General features: G+C 42.3%; 1 protein-coding gene across 2 annotated transcripts in view; it reads right to left on the reverse strand.

The window, feature by feature from the left end:
* Nucleotides 1–24,839, reverse strand: part of Foxp1 (forkhead box P1) — a 606,957-nt gene that overhangs the window by 386,275 nt on the left and 195,843 nt on the right. For both annotated transcript variants that reach the window (XM_042679678.1, XM_042679674.1), the window contains exon 4: nucleotides 886–980. The gene's annotated coding sequence lies outside the window, so the exon portion shown is untranslated. The remainder of the gene's footprint in view (nucleotides 1–885; nucleotides 981–24,839) is intronic.

The following is a 24,839-nucleotide window of genomic DNA, read 5'->3' on the forward strand; positions in this document are numbered from 1 at the left end:
CAGTACTCCTGCACTTTTTCTCGTATGTGTTTGTGGGTCAGTCATGGAGGTTTAAGAGCCTGGGCTCTGTCCTTGAGCTCTTTTGTGTGCTAGCACTCTGTCATGGTGAGCCACAGCGCCTCTTCTGATTTTCTGGTGAGTAATTAGAGATAAGAGTCTTACAGACTTTCCTGCTCCAGCTGGCTTTGAACCACAATCCTCAGATCTCCAGAGGAGCGAGGATTACAGGAGTGAGCCACCAGTGCCAGGTTATTCCTGCACTTTTTGATTAAGTTTTTTTTGTTGTTGTTTATTGACACAAGGTCTGTTAATTTTGCCTGGATTTGGCTTCATCTCACAATCCTTCTACCTATGCTTTTCATGTAGTTGAGATTACAGGCATACACTATACCCAGTTTATTTACATGGGATCTGTTTAACTTTTTCCTAGTCCAGCCTCTAGTTGCAATCCTCCTGATCTCTGCCTCTCAAGCAGATAGGAATCCAGGTGCAAGCCACAGTGCTGGCCCTTCGCTGTTTCTGTAAACAAACTTTCACTGATCCTCAGGGACCCTCCCATTCATTGATGGAATGTCCCGCTGCACATGGGTGACTTCAGCATCACTGAGCAGCACCACAGAGATGGAGGGCTCATGATGGGGACAGGAAGTTCTATCTAACCCTTTACCAAGTTAGTCATCTCTAGCATTAGAGTCACATAGGATCCCAGGGGCGGGGCCTCGTCTTGAAGACCATAAAGCAGCTGTGGAGGGCTGGGGAGCTCGGGATGCAGCCTGAAAATGCAGTGGTCCAGATTTCCATCGTGTGTCTACAGTCACCACTGCACCTGCCCAGGTGGCTGCAGATGGCCGGCAGTGCACGGCACAGGGGGTATCTGTTACTTACCCTGAGCTTTGAACGTGTCTCACAGCCATAAAAAGCTTGGGGTCACTGGCAGGAGGCGTGCATAATGCCACAGGACTGCAACACACAGAGGGACACTGGAAGGCAAAAGAGAAGAGAGAGGGTGTTAGGGAAAGGAGGGATCTGCTCCAAAGGAACCCAGACCTGTGGCTTGGGTCTCCCACTCACACACTCAACACCCAAGCAATCTGTCCGTTCCCTCTGAGAACGAGCGTTCACACACTGGCTCTGAATCTGAGTTCTGTGTGACCAAATTAGAACCAAAGAGAGAAAAATGCTGTATGCCCATGTAACACAGCCAGTGCTGAGGCACTGGCTTGAAAAGTTCAGTCTTAGCTCCAATTAACCACAAAAAGGTCGGAAGTAGAGCTGTGGCTCCAATAGTAGACCACTAGCTTTGAGTAATAGAGCATAGGGTCAGTACCAAAGCCCCAAGTTCAAGCCCCAGTACTGGATTTTAAAAAAAAATCATTCCTTTTAATGTCTACAATTTCCTTTCTTAGGATTGGCACTAATAACTACAATGTTAACACATCCTCAGAAATAAGAAAGAGAAAATCCACATATTCAAACAGGGTATAAAGAGAGAAGAGATAAACTCCAGCTGGAGGTATGCCTGTAACTTCTAGCTAGCAGGACTCTGCAGTGGACAAATTGTGTGCAAACAATCACAACTTAAAAATCTCCATCTTGAGGGGCACTGGTGGCTCACACCTATAATCCTAGCTACTCAGGAGGCTGAGATCTGAGGAGTGTGGTTTGAAGCCAGCCCAGGCAGGAAAGTCTGTGAGACTCTTATCCAAAAAAGCCAGAAGAGGAGCTGTGGCTCAAGTGCTAGAGTGCTAGCCTTGTGCAAAAAAAAAAAAAACAAAAACTCAGGGACAGTGTCTGGGCACTGAGTTCAAGCCCCAGTAGCTGTGTACATGTACATACACACACACACACACACACACACACACACACACACACACACTCAAATACCCATCCTGGAATTGTTCAGAACAATTCCTTTGCTCCTTGAACTGTCCATCCTGGGCAGTACAGAGCAAGGAGGTTGGTTTGGAGAAGTCTCTTAAAGTATAAAACACCAGATTTCAAAGACACACCAGGAGAAACAGCACCTACATCATTAAACCTTTAAAATTGATGGTATAGCCAGGTGCCTGTGGCTCACACCTGTAATCCTAGCTACTCAGGAAGCTGAGATCTGAGGTGGGAATCAGAACAGGCAGGAAAGTCCATGAGACTCATCTCCAATAAACTCCAAAAAGAGCCAGAGTGAGCTGTGGCTTAAGTGGTAGAACACTTAGCCTTGCGCACAAAACCTCCGGGACAGAGCCCAGGCCCAGAGTTCAAACCTGGGAGCTGACAAAAATAAAATAAAAAATAAAATTGATTGGTGAGATTGTAATATTTTGGGGAGATGAGATTTAAAAAATGTTTCTTCTCCAACAGGGAAAACAATGAGACTTCAAAAGCAAATCATCGTTCTTACATGATATGCCCAGTTGCCATTATTTCCCCTCAACAAGGCAGCTTCAAAGCATGATAAGAATGTATCAACGATGTTTTGCAGATAATTCCAGTTGGCAGAGCCGAGTAATCGTTCCGAATAAATGAGTGAACTCACTAATGAGCAACTGCCACCAGGAGAAAGAGGACATTGTCACCGACTCATCAGAGTAATGAGATAACAAAGTTAATTATATCGTCTTCGGTGGGTGTACCCTGGCCTCCTTTCAGGGCCTCCATTTGCAAACATTTGTTCCGACACCCCCAGAGTTTGCCCTTCTTCACAAAACCGACCAGCTGTGCACAGAGCCAGGCAAACACAGCCGATCTCCGAGTGCCCAATAGGGCAGAGCAACTGGAAAACTTTTCGCCCCTTTATTATCTACTTGTAAAATGTTATAAGCCTGTAAAGTAGTTAATTTATGAGCCATGTGAATAATTTGCTCACACTTGATCGTGGGTTTTGTAAACACAGTTTGTAGGGAGGCGGGAGGATAATTTGTAGGTCTGGCTTTTCTTGCTAAGAGGACACTAACTAATTTGACACAGTACCATGACATTGATGGCTGGGCACACTAATGACCATACTCCAAGATGTGGCTGTCAGCCTGTCCCTCATTCCAGTAAGAAGTCGGCTTGCTTTCAGGGCCGCTCAGGACCTGTCACTCAAATAATTACTCAAACAATGACGTTAATGAGAGCTCTCATGTTTATTTTCAACAGACTAACCAGTGCTTAGCTTCCATTTGTCTGATCATGGTCACTGACTAATAGGTGTTTCATGAATAGTAAATCTGAACTCTCACCTAACAAAGAAACATCAGAGAAAAAAAATCAAGAAGAATGGATTAAGGAACAAGCTTAGTCAATTTATCTTGTTTTCTGCCCCCAAATACTATTAAGAACCAAGTGACAGGTAACTAGGCACACTACACAGGTCATGGAAAGAGAAAGAAATATTTCAAAACACGCATGCCCCCGGAACATGACATAGTCAGGAGCAACTTCTGACTCCAAGTTCAGTACATTTAGGATTCTAAGCATCAACTAATTTAGTGAGTTTTTTTCATGAAGTGGCCAAAAGGCTTAGGGTTTTAATGTAATTTTTCAACCTTACAAGAGTCTGATCTCTGATTACAAACTATCTCACATATAAATCTTTAGAAACATTAATAAACAGTTATGGGGTTTTCCCACCACCACTACCCGCCTCCCCCCCAAAAAGACTGCAAAAAGTATGTAGCAGAGGATTTTGTTTTCTATAAATCTCATGTCTAGTCTACTGAGCCTTGTAATCAAGTTCTTTCTATTTTAAATTAAATTTCTATTTTGGAATGATAAATTTTGTCCTTCATTTTAGGGTGATTATAATCCTAAAATATTCATATAATCATAATGTAAAATGATTTAGCTTTTTTTTTCAAAAGGTGGGCTTGGATCTATTAAAGGGATTGAAAAATTGAAATGGTCTTGATGTGGTTCAGTGCAGAACATGTAATTCAAATTAAATAATAGTGGTAGTATTTCAACAAAGGTTCTATCTGCCACCCTGAATGAAGGATTCTACTCAATGCGGCACATGACTCCTGATTTTATACAATGGCAAAAATAAATACATGTCCATACAGATCCCTTGGGGAATTAAAATGTCATTGCAAGCAATATTTCCTGAGTATGTGTTTCTAAACCTACTTGAGATAGATCTCTAAGTTCTGAATGCCAAAAGGCCTAAATGGTATATACTATGTGAGAAGCAGATTCATACTATAGGCTAATTTTTAAAATATAGTTGAACAAGTACTCAAATAAATTGTTCCAAATGAGAAGGACTGTTTGCACATGCTATTTCCCTGAGTGCTTACTACAGATAGATTCACAGATCACCATTTCTGGGCAGTTCGTTCATGGTAAGCATTTACCCTCCATAAAAATGAAACAAAAGGCCATCAGATCTATCTGTTTCTCCTTCCTGGACAGCAACCTGGAATGCTTTCCCAGCATCCTTTGCAGCTATGGGTCATGTGAACAAGTCCTCATAGATCCATGAGGTTTTCATTCCACTCTTAGGGGTCTCCTACACCATCCCTTGGGCACACTCTCTTCCTTCCACTGAAAGCCCACAGAGGTCCCACGGAGAATAACAAGCTCAGGTCCCCAAGAAGCCACAAGGAGCAGAGCCATGCCAGGTTGCTCTCATTGGCCAGGGCCAGACTCCGACCTGCGTTGGAAGTAAACCTGCTGGTGACAGCCGCCCCCTCTCTGTTCCACCTGGAGCCTCACACATGTCAGGCAAATGCTCCAGCACTGAGCAACAGCCCAGCCCTCACTGCACTTATGCAATTCTTTGTTCCTTTATAAAATTTGTCTTTTCTTTTTTTTTTTTTTTTTGGTGCTGAAGATAACCCTAAGACCTGTTACTTATATGCTGTATCCAAGCTCAGCATTTCTTATTCAAATACTATAGACCTGGCTAAATTTCTCCCTGGCTTCCACCCGAATCACTCAGCAACTTTAAGCAAGACAAATATTGTCAATTTGGAAAAAAAAAAAAACAAAACACCTTTGAAGATACTCAATTTTCTTTGTAATGGCTCCTCTCAACAAACTAAGCATAGAACAACAAGTAAGAACAGCTAAGTGTGTGTGTGTGTGTGTGTGTGTGTGTGTGTGTGTGTGCGTGCGTGCGTGCATGTGTGCATGCCTGCCTGCTTTCCTGCCTGCCTACCATTCTTGGTGTTTGGAGCTTGAACTCTGGGACTCATGCTCTTGTTTGGCTCTTTTCCTCATAGCTAGTGCTCTATCACTTGAACCACACCTCCAGATCTGGTTTTTTGGTGGTTAATTGGAGGTTAATGTCCCATAGACTTTTCTGCCTGGGCTGGTTTTGAACCATGATCCTTAGATTTCAGCCTCCTGAGCATTACAAGAGTAAGCCACCACCACCTAGCAAGACATTTAAAAAATGTGTCAGGCATGCCTGTCTTTCTCCTTCAGCTAACCATGAGGAACAGTAACTTCCCATTTTCTGGATGGGAATACTAAGCCTCTAAAGGGTGAAATAGAAATGACTGTCACGGATGCTGATCTGGTGACACTGTCTTTGCTGCACCTATATTGGCGGTCAGAGCCAGACTTCACCAAAAATGCCTAGTTCTAAGTCTAACATTGTAACTATTGGTGATCAAAGAAAAGAATACTGTGGCATCCCCAACCCATTACAACATGTAAACAACATATCTGAGAGAGCTTTAAGTTGTAACAATCAGTAGAACGTCATAAACTTTCCAGCCTTGTCAGTGTTGAAAAACCAGCAACAAAAACAACAGCAAAGACGAGTAACAAAGGGAGTACTTGATGATTAAAAAATAAATAAAAAGCTACAATTGGGAATAATAAACATGTGGAGACTAAATGATTGAGTAATGAAGGCCTTCAACCCATTTTCATCTTCACTGTAATATAAATAAGGCGTATTTTAAGAACAAGTTGGCGAGTCTTTTCTGTAAAGGCAAGTACAGTGAATATTCTAGGGTTTGCAGTCTTACACTTTCTAACACAATTGCTCAGTGCTGCTATTATAGTAGGAAAGCAACCAGAGACAAGATGTAAACAAATGCATGCTGTTGTGTTCCAATAAAACTTTATTTACACAAACAAGTTGTGGGCCAGACATAAAGGGCCATCATTTGCCAACTTCTGCAATACAAGTGTTTGGGCGGTTTTGCAAATTTGCACATATTATAATTTTTTCCTCTGTAAAATAATGGGACATAGGCTCTGGTGAGCATTTTCACTCAGAATATCTGACCGCCAGGGATGAATCACTGATGTCAAGGGGGAAGGGTTCTCTTTGTCAAAAGTTCAAGAGATGGCAGCTGGCAGGGCTGGGCTTCCAGGAGAGGTCTGACCTCACCGCTGGCTTCCTCCTGCCTTGCCACCTTTCACAGGGCCCAGGCACCCGCACAAAGCACCAGCTGTGCCATTCTAAGCAAATCTCCAAGCAACCACTGCGGCCCAGAGAAGAACTGAAGTATTCCTGCCAGGACCGTCACGTGCCTGTGCTGACTTTACACAGGTTGTCTTCAAGAGATCTTTCTGAAGGAGACTTTGTTTTTTAAGGCAAAATTACTAATGCATTCATTCTTAGACATCACTGGAAGTGTGAGTGCTGAAATATCCTGCTCTAAGTTTCAAAGTCAGGCATGAAGTTCTCCAAATTAAAACCAAAGAGTTCTCTCTTTGGAGGGTGTTCCCTGTTAACCAATTTCAAGGTAGAAGCTGTATGTCTAGTGATTGACTATGCAAGAAGAAAAAAAATCAAATATATTTGAACATTAACCCTTCAAAAATGAGAAGGTAGAACAAGGAGTTGGCTCACTCTGAAAGGTGATAGCAACACTCAGATAGATATATACATAGATAGAAAACATTCTTTTTAAAAGAAGCATGTTTCCCATTGTTTTATTGAAACTATTAAGTGAGCAAGATAATTTGAGACATGAAATGGATAAATTTCATGAATCTGCTTTACTTAAAATGTCAATCAAACCAGAGCAAAAGCAAGTAAATGATAGTCCAGTCTGACAACAGAATATCTTACCGTCATTTATGAACAATATTGGAAATGTAAAAATGTGTACAAATGCTTGTTATAATGTGACATAAAATAAGACCGAAAAAATTATCTGCAATAATTCCCATTGTATAGAAATATGTACCAATAAAGAATAGAAAAAGTAAAACTAATAATATTTTCCCTGGAGGAATGGGATTAGATAATATTTCTCTTTAGAATTTTGAGGGATAGGAATCGATTGTGAGCGTGTGTGTGTGTGTGTGTGTGTGTGTGTGTGTGTGTGTGTGTGTGTGTGTCTGTGTCTGTGTCTGTGTCTATGTCTGTGTGTGTGCTTTCCAGATTTTCCAAAACAAATTGAACTCTAAAATTACATTAACATCTGAGAACACGGATTTATTGATGGTGTTTGACTGACTTTTCTCTAGATTTGAAGTATCTTGAAAGTAGAGATTAGTGTCACCTCACATGCCCCAAACACAGTTCCTTGAAGCAACTGAACATACCACCTCACTTTTTATAAGTCCTCTTAACGTGATTTCCTAAATAAATTCAAATTTTTGTATTTTAAGGCTTTAAGAGAAATTAACTAATCTTGTTTAAAGACATTGATTGCTTGCGGATTATGGCTATAAATAAATTGCTAGATGCCAAATTATACTTTTTCCTCTTTCTCAACGATGGCACACAACCATTTGTCTTTTAATAACTTCAAAAAATTCTGACTCATTTGCTCATTAAAAAATAAAATGCATCTTGATCATGAAGTTTGGCATTTCATAAATATTTACCCCAAATGCACTGCCTGCCTTGAAACTGGATGGAATACTCCTGATTGACAGGTACCTTCTGTGCAGGAGAGAGGAGTCCTGTCAGCTGGGAAAAGGTATCATTCCTCTTTCCCATTACTCCCAACAGCCAGAAACTGATGTGCCCCACTACAGTCATCGTCTCTGACACACACACACACACACACACACACACACACACACACACACACATACACACACACACACACACACACACACACACACTCCTACAGAATGCAGAACCACAGGGTTCTTGGTCCCCTAGCAGCCTCCAGAACAGCAACAATATCTCTTCTGGCATTACCAAGCTTATGATTTAGGCTGGAAAGCTGCAAGGGAGTCAAGGAGGATGATAAAGACCAGGAAAAGATGTCAGCTCCTGTTCTGAAAGCCACCAGGGTCAGCATAACCATGGAGAAACAACATCTCTCTAACAACAGTAACAACCACCATTGCACCACAGTGTAAACAGTCTATCACTCATTATGAAGAATTTCTCATGTCACTTTCATAAGAACATAAAGAGATCAGTGAGGGGAAAAAAAGAGCAACTTCCATTCTCTTCTTATGATGTAATCCTCTGCCATGGTTGGTTCCAAACAAGCCATAGCAATGGGAAGTGGGAAGGACGGAGCTGGGCTGAGCAATCCCTTTACACCAGGGCTGTGAACTCCAGATGAGGAGGGGAGAGCATTGCCAAGTACAGAACACGAACAGATCCTACCAATGAGAACCCATGCAGCTTAGAAACGCCCACCATCTGGGGTTAGCATTTCCTGATGGTACAACTGCAAGCTATGGCCCCCTGATCCACAAAAGTGCCTACAAGCAACTCCAGGAAGACAGACTCTTAGTGGGAATCTAGAGAAGACACCTAAATCATAATATGTAAAACTTAAGTGTCACTACAGGCCACAAGTCTTCTTGGCTCCTAGGATATCAAGGGTATTTAGTGATTAGCAGGCTACAGGAATAGAAGTCACTAGGTTTTGTTACCAGAGACCTCACTATCTAAAACCACAGTGAAACACTATGACAGCTAACTACTCCGTTGCACACCTCCTCTCTCTCTCTCTCTCTCTCTCTCTCTCTCTCTCTCTCTCTCTCTCTCTCTCTCTCTCTCTCTCTTTCCGTCATGGGTCTTGAATTCAGGACCCAGGTGCTATCCCTGAACTTTTCTGCTCAAAGCTAGTGCTCTACCACTTTGAGCTACAACTCTACTTCCAGTTTTCTGATGGTTAATGGGAGATGATTCTTACAGACTTTACTGCCTGGGCTGGCTTTGAACTGTGATTCTCAGATCTCAGCCTTCTGAGTAGCTAGGATTACAGGTGTGAGTCACCAGTGTCCAGCTGCATCTCTTCTTCTTAGGCCCATGGGAACCTAACATGTCCAGTTTCACCAGTGTCATGTCAGGACCGCGAGACTCATTTCTGTTCAGTGGGATGTGAGCAAGAGAAAGATTCAACACCTCTGAGCTAATGGGTCTCCTGGATGCCTTTTCCTCTTTCCTACAATCTACATGGCAAGTAGAAGGTAGAAGAGATTCAACAGTGACACAGACTGAAGGAAGCTAGCCTATGCCTTTACGATGTCAGGCCACCAAAATCTGGATTACTTGTCACAGCAGCTCACTCAACACATCCTAAGATAGGATACACTTCCCTAAGGCTCAAGACCCATCGTAAATATTAATACTCAATTCCTGGCTTTGTCTCCACTTTTCCATCACAATTCCATGTCTTAATATTCAATTCATCCTCTTTTTAGGAAAGACATTCACATCTTGCAATAATCAGTTATTGCTAATAAAAACAACTAATTATGAAACTGGATGGAAATGCCACGGGCAAGTTACTTTCTCAACACTTAACCACGTACCAGAAACTACACTTAAAGTACAGTGGAGCACAAAATTGAGACAGGTGTGCTTTCCCAAAGCCCCATCTACCAGGAAACCCCAACTATAACACATAGAAATAATTAACACAGCCAGGCACTGGTGGCTCACGCCTGTAATCCTAGCTACTCAGGAGGCTGAGATCTGAGGATCATGGTTCAAAGCCAACAGGGACAAGGAAGTCTGTGGCCCTCATATCTCCAATTAACCACCAGAAAACCAGAAGTGGCCCAAAGTGGTAGAGCACTAGCCTTGAGCTGAAGAGCTCAGGGACAGCATCTAGGCTCAGAGTAGAAGTCCCATGATCGACAAAAAAGAAAAAGAAATAGCTAACACAGAGATTGGACCCCGGGATAAAAGGTCAGAAAAGGCTTCTCAAAAGACCTAGTCACTACAGGTGAGTGGAAGCTGGGCAGGTAGACATGGCTGGTTGGGGGGAGGGGGAATGAGGGGACAGGGAGCCAAGATAAGATTCTCCAATGGCATGGCTAATGGGAAAGGCCTGAGCAGGGGCCAACATCAGGCCTTTAAGGAACCCATCTTCTATGGAAAACTGAAAGAATAACACTGGTAAGTGGTGTCTCAATGGTGTCCCCAAAGACAAAACACTTGTTTTCCAGCACTGACAGAGGGGTGAGTTATTCACACTAAAATTGCTTTCCTAAATTATCTGAGACTATCAATAGCCAGGCAAACCCAGTAGCCTCAGCTCACAGAACAGAGCAGGTGTCCAGAGACGACTAGAACAGGATCAAAAGGCCCAGGGGACCACTGGCGGGTCTGGGTACGTGCCATCCCCTCAGAATCTCTGCTTTCTCACTGTACAGGGCGGGGGTGGGGAGTGGAGCGGGGCACGGTCCAGGAGAACTCGCAGGTGCTTTCTGGCACTCATATCCTTCCCAGAGTTCTCCAAGTCACATGATCCTCAAAATCCCCTAAGGGGCTTCTGAAAGCCCTAATGATCAGCAGCTGCTGCTAATGGTGGTGGAAGCCACACGTTGTGAGCGGCCGGATGTTTCCAGCCTATGTCAGGAGGCCACTGCAGCCCACCCAATGGGAACAGGAGCTTTTCCCTCCAGCAGGGCCAGCTGAGCTGTCTTAGGTAGGGCATCTCCCAGCGTGGCTCATCCTAGCTTTGGGAGAACAAGGCCTTTCGCTTTCTCCCAAAGATACCACCTTCAGGAAAACACTGGGAACTGCCCACTATCCCGTAAGTTTCCTGAAGCACCTGACTCAAGTTCCATTATGCCCACTGCTATACATCTGTTTACAGGTGTAACCAGCGCTTTGCCGTGGCGTACAGGGACCTGTGAGCTCCCCAGCCTTCCCACAGCACCCATATTTCCAGGCACATGCTCCGTTACCACTTACAGCAACATCATGTATCCCCGGCCCTCTCTCAGCTCGGAGGCTTGGCCTTCCTCATTCTCACAGCTGGAAAGCCCTTGCTTGGACTGTCTGTAGAGGTCATTCTTCACCTTTACCACCCAAGTCAGAAGCCAGCTATTCCAAGGGGCCTTCTCCAGCCAGATTATTCAAGTGGCCCCACAAGGCACATGCACTGTCGTGAACATGTACCTTTGCTTCTTCATTTCACTGACTTCCCCTTGCTTCTCTCTGTGAGACAGCCAAGTCCATGCAGACTGGGACTTGATTTGCTTCTCCCATGCTATGCAACTCCCTCTGTAGCAACCCTGGGCTGTGCCTATAGCCCAGTGACAGCCAGGCAGCAGGCACTTGATAAGATAGTTGTTGGATCCATGAATTACTAAGTCTAATTATACTTTGCTATCCTTCAGATAAAGGGGAAAAAAGCAGATGCATGCATTGATGGATGCCTAGGAACAAGTCAGGAGGATTACAGTTTGAGGCCAGTCTGGGCAAAAATTTAAGTGATATTCCATCTCAACCAATCACTAGGCATGATGATGGTTATCTTCCATCCAAGCTATGGAGAAGGCACAGATGTGAAGATCTCAGTCTGAGGCTGAAAATGGGCAAAAAGGTAAGGCCCTATTTGAAAAATAAAGCAGAAAATGGGCTTAGAGACGTGGCTCAAGTGGTAGAGCACCTACTTAGCAAGTGTGAAGCCCTGAATTTAATCTTCAGTACCACCAACAATAGATGTTAAAAGGGGGGGGGCAGGGAATGTAGTTGTTGGAGAGAAGGGATGGTAGGGGAAAAACACAGGAGGAAGCAACAATGCTTGATAAGAAATGTACTCATTTCCTTACTCATGGGATTATAACCCCTCTGTATAATATTTTCATAATAAAAAACTTATTAAAAAAAGAAGAAAGTCACAATCACTTGAAGTTATAAGTGACAAACCCTAGAGAAACTAGCGATAACACAGGACAAGACTAAAATGATACAAATGACATATCTTTGGTGGGACTTTGGACATCAGAAGTGGTACTGGGTTGAGGGCTTCAACATATCAGAGAACCGTCCCCAGCAGGACCTACTAACCTCTGAAAGCCAACCTGGGTGACATCTGCACACATCTGCATACACATCCTGATCCTGACTCCAACTTCCCCTCAGTGACACCCGCTGCTGCTGGCAGGTGCCAGAAAGACCTGCTTAGGTCCCACACTTCTTTGCAAGCTGAGTTTCTCTAGCCTGGAGAGCTCTCAAAACCCACCTGCAAGAGTTCTATGACAGCCCCAAAGGCACCTTGTCACAGGTGTTGATTAAAAGGAGACAAGGCCTTTTAAGAGAGCACACCCATATTATGTCATTGTGTATTTCAGTACCACACCCCAAAGCTCTTCTTTCTAAGCCCTAGCCTCTTGAGGACTTCATACTGCTGATTTTGCTAAGGGAATCCTACATGCTCCAAAATGTTCCTGCTTTCAAACACACACACACACACACACACACACACACACACACACACACACACACACACACAACAAATGATATAAAGTAGGATTTTTACACTACCTGTCATAAAAGCTGACCCTAAGACCCTGGAGAAGGAACCAAATGACATGAGTTGTACCTAGCCATCCAACAAAACACAGGATAAATGCTCTCTGTAAGGCAGCCAAAGAATTGGCTAGAAGTTCAAGTGCAGGACACCACGTGAATGAATATTTAAAGTCTACTCTCCCAAATTACTTTTCTATAATTACAAGGGAAGTCATTGAAATGCCCCGAGCTTCCCGAAGCAGCCCATTCAGGATTGTCCACTGATTTACATCTAGTGGGTCTCTTTAAATCACACTCCAAGGGGAAGGGCGAGGATCATTTTGCTCCACAGATCCCTGGAGGAGACGGATGGGTGCTTCCAGATCTGCAGCTTAGGTGGGCACAGCCACAAAGAGAGGGGAGCCTATCTCCACCTGGCTAACTACATAAACACAGCAGGTCTGTCATCCTTCCACAAAGGCTGAGGTATGGGGTGGCTCTGCTCTGGTTTGTTGTATCTGTTCAAATAAAGTTATGCTTCCCTATCCTGCAGGAGGGTGAGTTGATGTAGTAATTACCTGTTACTCTTGACAAGTAAGGTAATTAATGTAGCAAAATACCACTGCAATGTGTGTAAATTTAGACCACCATAATTAAAGCACCCGTCTGTTCAACAAACTGTTCAATTAAGAAAAAAAATATTGACGGTGTACATTTTTTGAAATTAGAAAAACGTATGGAATGAATGAATCTCCCTTGGTTGACATCCATTTCTAGAAGGCGTTCCCAGCGGGGAGCATCCTTAAAGCATAGCACAGAGTCATTTCCGCTAAAACACAGAAGTCCTTGTGTACATATGCTTTTAATACAAATTCTATTTAGAATTTTCATGCTATAAAACAGACCAGTCAGAAAGGAGATTCAAGGAGGGTTTGCGCTCCAAAACTGTGGCAGTCATAAAAAACTGAAAAGTGACTAAGGTGCCACAATGCAAGTAACAGGGCCATCTCCCAGTCTCACACTATCTGTCTGCCAGTAAACATACCACAGGCAGATGAAATCACTGCACCCTCTAAAGGGGTGGATGGTGATCAGACTGCGCTTCATTTCTTCCTGTTGCTGCTGGACATTTTCAGATACAATGTTAACAGCGTCCCGGTCCAAGCAACTTGCTAACCCACAGTAGAAAATCTCTGGTCACATTAAGAGTTAAAAGACCCAAAGAAATAAGTTACACCTGTGCTAAGACTTAAGAGAAGACCCAGGGAGCAGAGAGGAAAGGAGGAGAGGAGATAGGGAAAACACTAGCTTAGCTATATACCTGGTAAATTAGAGACCTAGCTGGGTCAGGGGTTCTCACAGAATTGCCCAGATTTTTTCTCTATATTCTTCTAAATTCAACATAAGGGGGCTGATCTAAATGAAGAAGCATCTAGAACCCAAAGAGGCCAGATGGCCTGACACAAGAGGGAAAACAGTATAAGATTTCAGTATCCTTTAATGACAGGAACAGCTAATTTGTTGTGGTTGCTGTTTTACAATACATTGGAAAACAACTGATACCTTAGGAAGGGGAGTCAGCTAAAGGAGGCCTTGAAGTAAATGCTCAGGTGCTCATCCTAAACCAGGTCCTAAATGCCCCACGTCTGAAAACTTATAGCCCCGTGTAAACAAGAAAAAATGCAAAGAGACAGTATGGGCTGGAACATTTTGGAGAAATAAAAAGCTTTCTTCAAGTCAAACACTTCAAGTTCACACTGAGAAATAATCATAAAAGACCAATATGACAAAATGAGTCTTCTTGCTGCTGACATACACAAAATCCAAAGACCCAGAGAGGGAAGTTAAGTTTCTAGAAGCAGACGTAAACCTTGCGTTATACCGTGGCACTGAGCTGTTAACTTTCAAAGACAGAATTAACTTTCAAAACAGATTATTCTTCCAAGAGAGAAATAGAGGAAATATAATCTGGGGATGTGATATGAACCTCATGGGCTAAAAACTAAAACTTTTGGTTCTTAAAGGCTGAAGAACACTCTTCAGTACAGAGAAAGAACTGCTTGTGCCTTGCCTCTGGACCACACAGTATTTGAACTCAGGGCCTCAAACTTGCAAGGCAAGAACTCTATTATTGAGCCACACCCAAGTCCTCGCTTGCTTTTTTTTTTTTTTAATGGAGGATGGAATGTCACTGACATATATTCCAGAGATTACATCAGATGGCTTTTGATAGGTTATGATAACATTGCAAAGTACTACTAAACCTGCCAGGCGCCAGAGGCTCATGCTTGTAATCCTAGTCACTTGAGAGGCTGAAATTTGAGGATCGTGGTTTAAAGCCTACCTAGACAAGAAAGTTCACCAGACTCTTACCCTCAGTTACCCACCAAAAAGCCAGAAATGGAAGTGTGGCTCAAGTGTTAGAACACTAGCCTTGTACAAAAAAGCTAAAGAACAGCACACAGGCCCTGAGTCCAAGCCCTAGTAGCAGCACACATGCACAAAAAGACTACTAAATTATGAGTTAGATGCTGATGAAGTTCTAAGCCAGCCCAGGTAGGAAAGGCCATGAGATTTTTTTTTTTTTTTGGGGGGGGGGTCCAGTCATGGGGCCTGAACTCTGGGCCTGGGTGCTGTCCCTCAGCTCTTCAGCTCAAGGCTAGCGCTCTACCACTTGAGCCACAGAGCCACTTCTGGCTTTTTTTTTCTGCTTATGTGGTGCTGGCCATGAGATTTTTATCTCTAATTAACCACCAGAAAACCTGAAGTCGAACTCTGGTTCAAAGTGGTAGAGTACTAGCCTTGAGAACAAAAGTTCAGGGACAGCACCAGGCTCCAAGTTCCAGAACCACAACTGACAAAAAAAAAAAAAAAAAAAAATACTACTAAGTCACTTTACACCAATTCTATCATTAGACCCTAATCAATTATCCATGTGAGATTAATCTCACAAACAAGTAAACGGAGGGTCTGAAACAGCTAAAGAGAGAAACTGAGCTTCCAAAGCTACTACACTAAAACAAGCTGCTTCCTTGGAATGGAAGAACTACATCTCTGGTCCCTCTGAATCTACTCAAAGGGATTATTTCAATGATGCTTGTCTTACATGTTGGTACTGACTGGGTTCTACCTGCACCTTAAAATTTCTAGCCTAAAATTACAGGCATCCTGGCTCCTAGTTCAAAAGCTATGGCAGTGTCAACCATGAAGGAATCAGCTTAGGTGGAGGAAAAAGGATAAAGTTTCAAATTCCAGCTTGATCATTGAGTAGAAATATCATACTTGGACTGGTGATTAAAAACAAACAAACCCGGGGCTGGGAAGGTGGCTCAGTGGTAGAGCACTTGCCTTGCATACCTGAGGCCCTGGGTTCGATTCCTAAGCACCACATAAGCAAAAAGAAAAAAGCCGGAAGTGGCGATGTGGCTCAAGTGGTAGAGCGCTAGCCTTGAGCTGAAGAGCTGAGGGACAGCGCCCAGGCCCAGAGTTCAGGCCCCACGACTGGACCGCCCCCCCCCCCAAAAAAAAAAAACCAACAGCCTTAGAGAATACATTTGTTTCATTCCAAATGAGGTGGTCAAAGGACAGAATACCACCATCATATAGATTCAGGGCTGAGTTTAATTTAATCTTTTCCTTTTCATCCTTCAATGCCATCACAACATCATTCACTTTCATCTCGTAGGTGGGCAAACCAGTGAGCTGGAGGCCGACTGGCTCAGACCACTGCCAATTTCCAGATGTAGAAACTGACCCAAAGGTATCGACAAGAAGCAAAGGAGAGAAAAGACAGAAGATACAGAAAGAGCAAGAGGAAATGTGCCATCAGCATTCAGCTCTTTCACCTACACACATTTAGGAATGAGCGACATGCAGAAGGGATCCTTTGTCCATTTTCTTTCTCCAAATGAACAAAAACTTGAGGAATTAAAATAAAACCTGGATGGCTTTAGGGTGAGCAATTAATTACACTTGCAACTCAGCTTCTGTTACAAGGTGTTAGGATGTGTGAGTCAGTGTTTCCTCCATGGGAGAAACTTTAAGAGAATCCAGGGGCCACAAAGACTCGAAGAAGTGAAGTAATTCAAATTCTCATCTTACATACACCAACCTGACACAGGAGAAAATTATTTCAAACTGTACAGCAGAGTGTGGAGAGGGGCATGTAAAGCAACCTTTGACTCTGAGAGTTAAATGTCTTCTAATATTTAACTCCACTTAGGCAGTGAACAAAACAATAATAACTTGCAATGATACTGTTGACTTAGTGATACGCATACCAGGAAGAAAAGGAACATTATTTCATTAGTACCATCCCTGTTGCTAAGAACTATTTTATTAGCCCATGTTATACAAAGGCATCTTATAAATATCAGCATCTTCAGTTCAGTAGAAAGGGTACTTTTCTTTTTGATCGGTCATGAAACTTGAACTTAGGACCTGGGCACTGTCCCTGAGCTCTTTTGCTCAAGGCTAGCACTCAATCACTTTGAGCCACAGCACCACTCACAATTTTCTGATAGTTAATTGGAGATAAGACTCTCACAGGCTTTCCTTCCCAGGCTGACTTGGAACAGCGGATCCTCAGATCTCAGCCTCCTGAATAGCTAGGATTACAGGTGTGAGCCACTAGAGCCTGGCAGGGGGCACTTTTGTTCAGCCCCATCTTCACATGGGAAAACTAAGGCTTTAAATGTGACGTAAGTTTCCAAAGTTCCCAAGGTACTGACAGGCTAAGTCAGAATCTGAAATCAGATCTTTTTCTCCCTAACTTGGGTAATTACTTAACAACTCTACTACCAGACTTCAGAACATACCAGCTAATTCTCCTGCTATCAAGTTTCCTGCTTCATGTTAATACTGGAAACTAAAGCAACTTGGAAAAACAACGTTGTTTTAAGAAGCTGTTTTGAAATTAAAACAATATTTTTGTGTGTGTGCTAGGAATGTGAAGACTGTTTTCAGGTTATAGTAGTATCTGTTACCCTATAAATGCTATATACCAATGACTCCCTGCTACCTAACTTATTTTCCTTAGAATTTAGTGTATTTTTAAAAATGAGAATATATAACAATAATAGAACACTGTGAGTATCTACATTTTTCATTCTCACTTTCTATCTCAACTTAAGAGAGAAAGTGATAGTAGTTCGAAATTTTATATAGAGAATTTTGTCACAGTAACTCCTGAATTCCTGTCTCAATTGTATGAAGCACTGAAATAATACAGGGTAAGCAAAACAAACAAAAAATAGTCTTATTTAAGACTGAATGGTAGAAGACCCACCACAAAAGACCAAAAGTGGTCAGAGAAGGGGGCTATGGGATCATGGACTTTCCTCATTTCTTTTGCAATGGAAGGAATGTTGATTTTAGAAACTTCTGGAACCAAATGATGTGACATACAGAAAGCAAAGAAAGTCTCTTTAAGGAGAGGGACTCCATGCCATGCGCTAAGGTACTGTTTAACGTTGTAAAAACAGGATAGGAGATCAGGATTGGGCGGTACATACTTAAGTTTCTGCCAGCATCTTATCTCAAAAGTTCTTTTCTTCTTTGTGATATCTGCTTCATAGTTAAAAAACAGCCATGCTGTCCTTCTTCTATCTCCCCACTCACTGATCACAATAGCTTCTAGAATATTCTTTCCTTTCTCTGCTTCTCATGTCATGGGAGTGCTGTTTGTGTCTCTATCTCCATGACAGGAGAAAATTTTTCTCTTTGCCAGACTAATGCCACCCATCTTAACCCTTACCCCAAGACAAAGCCGCACTGGGGCCCTGGTTTAGCCAATGCATGGTAAGGTCCATTCGCTAAAGATTATTTTATTAGTCTATATTAGTGTACAAAGTGAGGGTTTTCATTGTGATATTTCTATCACATACTTAGATCATTACCATCCCCTCTATGATTCCTTCTTATCTCCCTTTTAAGCATTCTTTCAGGTTTTTTTTAAAGTGGGCTTCATTATGACCTTTCCACAAATGTGCACAATGCACGCTAAGCCTATGCTTCTCCTCCCCACCTTCCACTCTCACTAGCCCCTCTTTACATTTATGCTATCCCCCCTCCCCCGTAGATTCTGAGAGAGAGAAAACATGTGGTATCTGTCTTCTAAGTCCAAGTTACTTTGTGGAACACAATGATCTCCAGTTCCATCCATTTTGCTGGACATGACATGATATTCATTCTTCTTTATGGCTCAGTCACTCTATGTGGTATGTATGTATACCTGTATATGAGTAAATATCTCATGTCTTCCTTATTGATTCATCTGTTGGTAGGCACCTGGAATGATTCTGTAGCTTCACTAGTATGGATAGAGCTGTGATAAACATAGGTGTATAGGGCTCTTTGCATGGTGATTTATACCTATGAAGCTTCATTTCTTAACACAGACAGGAAACCCCCCCTCCTTTGGTAGGAGTGGGGACTTATACCAGAGGTCATAAATTATGGCCCATGGGCATAATCTCACCTACTACTAACTTTTATATAGCTCATGAGCTAAGAAAAGATTTTATAGTTCTTAAAGCCAGGGGAGCAAATCAAAGCAAAATATTTCATGAGATAAAGAACATACCTGAAAGTCAACCTTATGTATCTATAGATAAGGTTTTTGTTGGAATATAAGTCATTCTCACTTACATATTCTGGCTGATTTGGGGACACAATTAAGCAGATTTTATGGAGACTATATGGCCTCTGGGGACTATATAAAACAGATAAATAAAGTTGGTACAATCAAGAGTTCTTTGCTCATACCACTGTCCTGCTTTCCAACATCTGTCTCAAGTTCCCATCAGGTGCAGCCAGTAACTATTCTTATCTTTGATTCTACAGAACAAAGTAAAGTTCCCTTTCTAAATAGACTAACTTGTATTCCAGAAAATGAGATTCAAAGGAGAAGCAAACTGTCAGTGGTATATAATTGTGCACAAGTTAATCAATATGTTTATTAAGTATTTAATAGAAAATCATGAAAAATAACCCAAGCATAGTAAAGTCTGAAGGAAAAATAAAAGTAATCAAAGAAGATGTGGGCAGGCAGGGACAGGTGAGACAAGGAAGGAAGGCATCTAAGATGCAGAGATCTGTCTTCTAAGGTCAAAATGGAGTCTGAAATGTGGATCCCTAGTGGGCAGAAGGTCAAAGAAGCTACCAAAGAACATCAGCTTGGCTAGCCACATTGGAGGGCAGAACAATCTTATTTCACAGCCACAAGCTTCTGACACACTAGCCTGGCAATTGGGAAAGCATCAGTTCCAACACAACCAACATTGTGTAAGTCAGGTAGAGCAACAGCAAAAGGCTAACATACACAACATGAGTCTAGGTCAAAGGCTTCAAAGTATTACTTGGCATCGGTATTGTATCCAGTAGGTTCTAGAAGGTTCCTGGAGCTTCCTCTCACTCCAACAGAAATATTGGTTGAGGAAGGCCTAGGTGAAATGCTTTTTGCTGAGAATCAGTTCACATGATCATTTACAGCACTTCCCTCTCCCGAGTGTTTGCCAAGCACAGTATTTATTCTTTTAAACAATGAAGTTTCCTCAACAGTTTAACCACACTCTTTTTAGAAAATCCTTTTTATATAAAAACAATCTTCCAGTACTAAAGCTTGCCTCTCATTACTCTTAGTGAATATGCATCTCTTCTGTGGCCTTTCAGGAAACATTTTTCCCCCAAGACAGAATTTCTTTTTTGTTTTTTGTTTTGTATTTTTGGTGTTTCTTCTCACAACAATTTCTGTTGTGGAGTCACAGCCATTATCGTAGTAGTGTTAAAATTCATCATCTTTTTCGTTCCATATGATTAATGTTTATAAAACATGTGAGTAAAACATAAAACGTACCATATCTGAAACAAACGCACCAGAAATGGTGATTTAAATTTTGGAAATAAGATTAGTATCAGAGACTATCATTGCTTCCACAGCTGCATTTGAACTGGCCATCTCTCCTTAGATGAATTACAACTGATTTTATCGCCTATGGATGCAGAAGCCATAGGCAAGAGATTCCCAATTTTTTTTTTAAACACAAAGAATTCCCTTTATTACATTCTAAGTACTTCCACTAACACAGATGAGATGTTAAGTTTCAGGAGATTCTACCAACTAACACTTGTTTATTAAGAAATAATTGATTCTCGGGGAACAGCCACTAAATCGCCAATATTTATGGCCAAAAGCCAAGGAACCTGTCAGTTGGTTAACCCCAGAAGTCTTATCTCATGCAAATGAGAGAATTAACTTCAGGTCTTTAAAAATCTAAAAACAGCTCAATGAAATGAAGGCTTAATGCTTTGTTCTCCACAGCCTTCCCTCCAAATTCTTGCCATATAGGACCAGTTGAAAGCTGAGGAGTCATGAGATTCAGGGGAAGTTAATTTTACCTCAATCTCATTTAGTGGAAACACATCTCCATCTCCTAGGATATACCAACTAACACTTGCTATTTGCAAGGTCACGGGAAGATGATATATATGCCATGTACCCTATATGTGTCATACATCTACCATAGACCATACAAACCTATGTATATGCATATATATTGTCCACACATGTCAACAACCAATCTACCTAGAGCTCTAAGAGGTTTTCTGAGCACCTTAAGTTTTCCATTTTGTCGCTCCTTCTTGACATATTCAAGCAAATCTTTAGTCTAGCAGTTGCTAGAGTCAACCTAAGCTTGTAAATAAAGCCCATTAGAAACCAACACCACAAAAAGGAAAACAGAGAGCTGGATCAAGACTCTCCTGATGCCTACATACTGAAAACTTGCCAGTTGTACTGTTGAAAGCCTTCCTGAACTGGACTTTCTATTGTATGCAACCAAACACATCCTGACTTAATGAAAAGAAAAAAAAAAATCCCTGGATTACATTTCTCAGTCTTGTAAGTACATCTGGGATTTTTTTTTTTTTTGAGAACCTAGACATTCAGAACATTACCCAAGTGAGAAACAAATTTTATACATGGAGATGAAGGGTCGGGGAGGAGGAGACATGGACATGAGCAATAACCAATACACATGCGTTTAAAGCCTGGTGGATGATTTTCAGAGGTTTTGTAACCTCGGGTCAGCCGCATCATGGTGAAAACCATGAAAGATAACAACACCAGGAAATTGCTACTGTTCGTCATCTAATTAGAAGATGGCCATGCTTGCTGACATTATTATGACATGAGGAGATGAGCCAGCTTCAGGTGGCTCACTACAGCAAATGCTTTCAGCTAGCTCTGCACCCAGAAGCACCACTTAACCATTTCATTAACATCCTTCATTTCCAGGGGAAAGGACAAAATTCATCATGATAGAAGACTTGATTAAAGAATGACACGCAATCTCCCTTGGTATCCATGGGGGATGGGTTTCAGAACCCCTGCAGATACCAAATTCTAGAGATATACAACCTAAGCCCCTTCTATAAAATAGTACGATATATACATGCAACCCACACTCATACTCTCATCTACTTTAAATCATCCATAGATTGTCCTTAACACACAGACAGTAAATGCTTTATGAATGATTATTATGCTTTTTTGTTTAGGAAATAATGATAAGAAAAACTGCTGCATGTGTTCAGTACAGGCTTTTAAAAAAACAAAACAACTATTTTCAGTCTGTGGTTGAGTCCTCAAATGGATGTAGAAACCGACTAGATAAAGTATGAAAGGCTGTAAGGAAGCATGGAATGCACATATATAATGTCATGAGGCTGAAATTTGGGGGCTTTTGCAAAGAGAAAGGCAGTTGTCCTCCTATAAGGAAGTAAGTTTCATTAGGAAATGCTGGGATTTTGCACTTTTGAATCAACCTGTTTGACTAAAACGAAGAGACTGAAAGAATGCGGGGCCGTAGGCCTGGCCCAATACAGAATGTAAGATGCTAAGTTGTCTGTGTGGGTTGAACCAGGCCACTTCCTGCCACGTGCAGGGAGGAGGAAAGGACAGGAAGTGGCATCCACACATGTGCATTCGAGCAAAAAAGCCAGTGCTTCCTGGACTGGCTGTGGAAAGCCCACATAGGGTGGACCAGAAAGAGAACAAGACCCAGAAAGGGAAAGTGACACGGCTGTTCTTATGAAAAAAAGAGTCAGCAAAAGAAAGGGCAAGAACAGATGAGAGAGGAGAGGACAAGCCAAGCTGGAAATTAAGAATACAGAAAATGCTCTCCCAGGCCACCTGTGTATGGACAATTATATATTCAAGAACAAGGCTGCGGATCTCAGCATGGGTTTGCAGCCACATGACTTAGGACAATCACTTGTAGCCAGTCTGGGCAACATAAGACTCTGCCCGCCCAACCTCCAAGAAAAAAAAAAATCCCTAACACAAACTTCCTGCAACTTCCCAAACATGCATGGAGCTGTGCAGGAGATTACAGAAAACTAATTTCCAACTCAAAGAGGAGAGGGAGGAGTGTAACCAGGAAGTGGGAATGGCAGGATTGGGGTTCTTTACCAAAAATCAAGGAAGCCTCCAGGAATTCTCCAGCGAAATCTGCCAGGAAATAGGACAGGGTCAAGCCAATTGTATTAGGACCTCTAAAGTCAGAGTGACCTCAGTTGACAAATGACTTCTCAAACCATAATGACAAAGGCTTCGGTGGATAGGGCCAGTTGGAGACTGGGAGAAGAAAGGCGAAGGATACCGAGTTTAATCTGATGCACGCACAATGTTCTCAAATGTATTTTTACAAAGCGAGCACCGTCCACTCTAAAGGATTCAAGTGGATTTCAAATTACTGGCTGTCTAAACAGTGGTAGCATGGAAGCTTTTTAATTTTAAGGTGCCCCAAAGAACCACTCAGTAAATGCTATCTCTTCTCTCGAGTCAGCAGCAAAACAGACCTAAGCAATGAAACAGCCTCTTCCATTGGCAGCAGAAAAACAAAAACAAAAACACTCCCTAACCCAATGTACTCCTTGTTAATCTCACTAGTAATTAAGAAAGGGCACAGGGAAGGGCAGAGAGAATTCTTAAGCTCATCCTTGGCTGGCAAAGGCATGCAATTCCAAAAGTTTCCAGTCCCCAAGTACCACACTAACTGATTCCCTAGGATGCGACATCTCAGCCCCAATGAAACATTGACAAGCTTATTGACCACACTATTACCCCTTATTTCAAAACACAATGGCCCTCTTCTTCAATTCTGTGAAATCTGGCTATAATTCAGTTCACATTTAGCAGACCATTTAAAGATACCAGGCTTATGTGTGCATTTTTAGGGGGCATGAATTGCATGAGTTGGCCTGAATCTCCAAGGCTACACCATCTTCTTTTTAGTTTCTAAGCTGTGGGGATACACAGCAGAATTCTCCCCAGTTGGCTGCTCAAGGAAGGGACTGACGCCTCCCCTCCCTTTCCTCTCCTCACTTGCTAAGAGAGTGGGAAAAGCTCCCAAGAATACATTTGTGATCCGAAGAGAACAGCGCATGCTCATGAATAAGATACATATACAAATACACAAAGTAATACATATGAATGTATATAGGAACACATATATAAATACGTACATGAATATGTATACCGAGATGAATATGTATAGCTACGTGTCTGAAGCATGGCCTACAAATCTGTCATCTTCAGTGTGCACAGAGATCTTGCCGTATCTCATAAGGCTGATTATAGCCTGGTCTCTGTTTCCATTCACTGTATCTCTTCCTCCTCACTGAATCTAACCAGTCTGTCTACACTGACATCTGTGGCTTTAAATCCACATCTCCAGCCCAGAGTGGCATCCTAGCCTCTATTTCATCATCTTCCATAAAGACTGCCAGACATGAACACCTGTAACTGGAGTTGCATCGAAACATCAGTCCTTCCCTCCCCGGTCTTTGCCCAGGAACCCCACTGTCTCAGTGGAACAGGTTCCTCATACCCTTTGGTTCCCTCCATCACCTCAAACACCTCTCATGGCTGCTCTTCAGAACCATCACAGCTCCCTCCGAGCTACGCTCCGCACTTACTCCTATAAAATGACGATGAAGGAAATTATCCCAGGGTACAGCTCTGCCCAAGAGACTCTTGTGTTAGAAACCTCTGGCTGTGCCCACTGGCCGTGTAGGCAGTCTTCAAAAGGCTAGTCCTTGAGTCACAGAGTCTTATTGGAAGTTTTGGTTCCCTCGCATTCCTGTATACCCGTGGGAAGATCAAAAACTCTTTCAAAGGCTGTTTCCTCACCTGCATGGTTATCGATGGAGGACAACACAGGTT

The sequence above is a fragment of the Dipodomys spectabilis genome, unplaced genomic scaffold (assembly GCF_019054845.1).
Source record: "Dipodomys spectabilis isolate Male_0828 unplaced genomic scaffold, ASM1905484v1 ptg000054l, whole genome shotgun sequence".
Taxonomy (NCBI): domain Eukaryota; kingdom Metazoa; phylum Chordata; class Mammalia; order Rodentia; family Heteromyidae; genus Dipodomys; species Dipodomys spectabilis.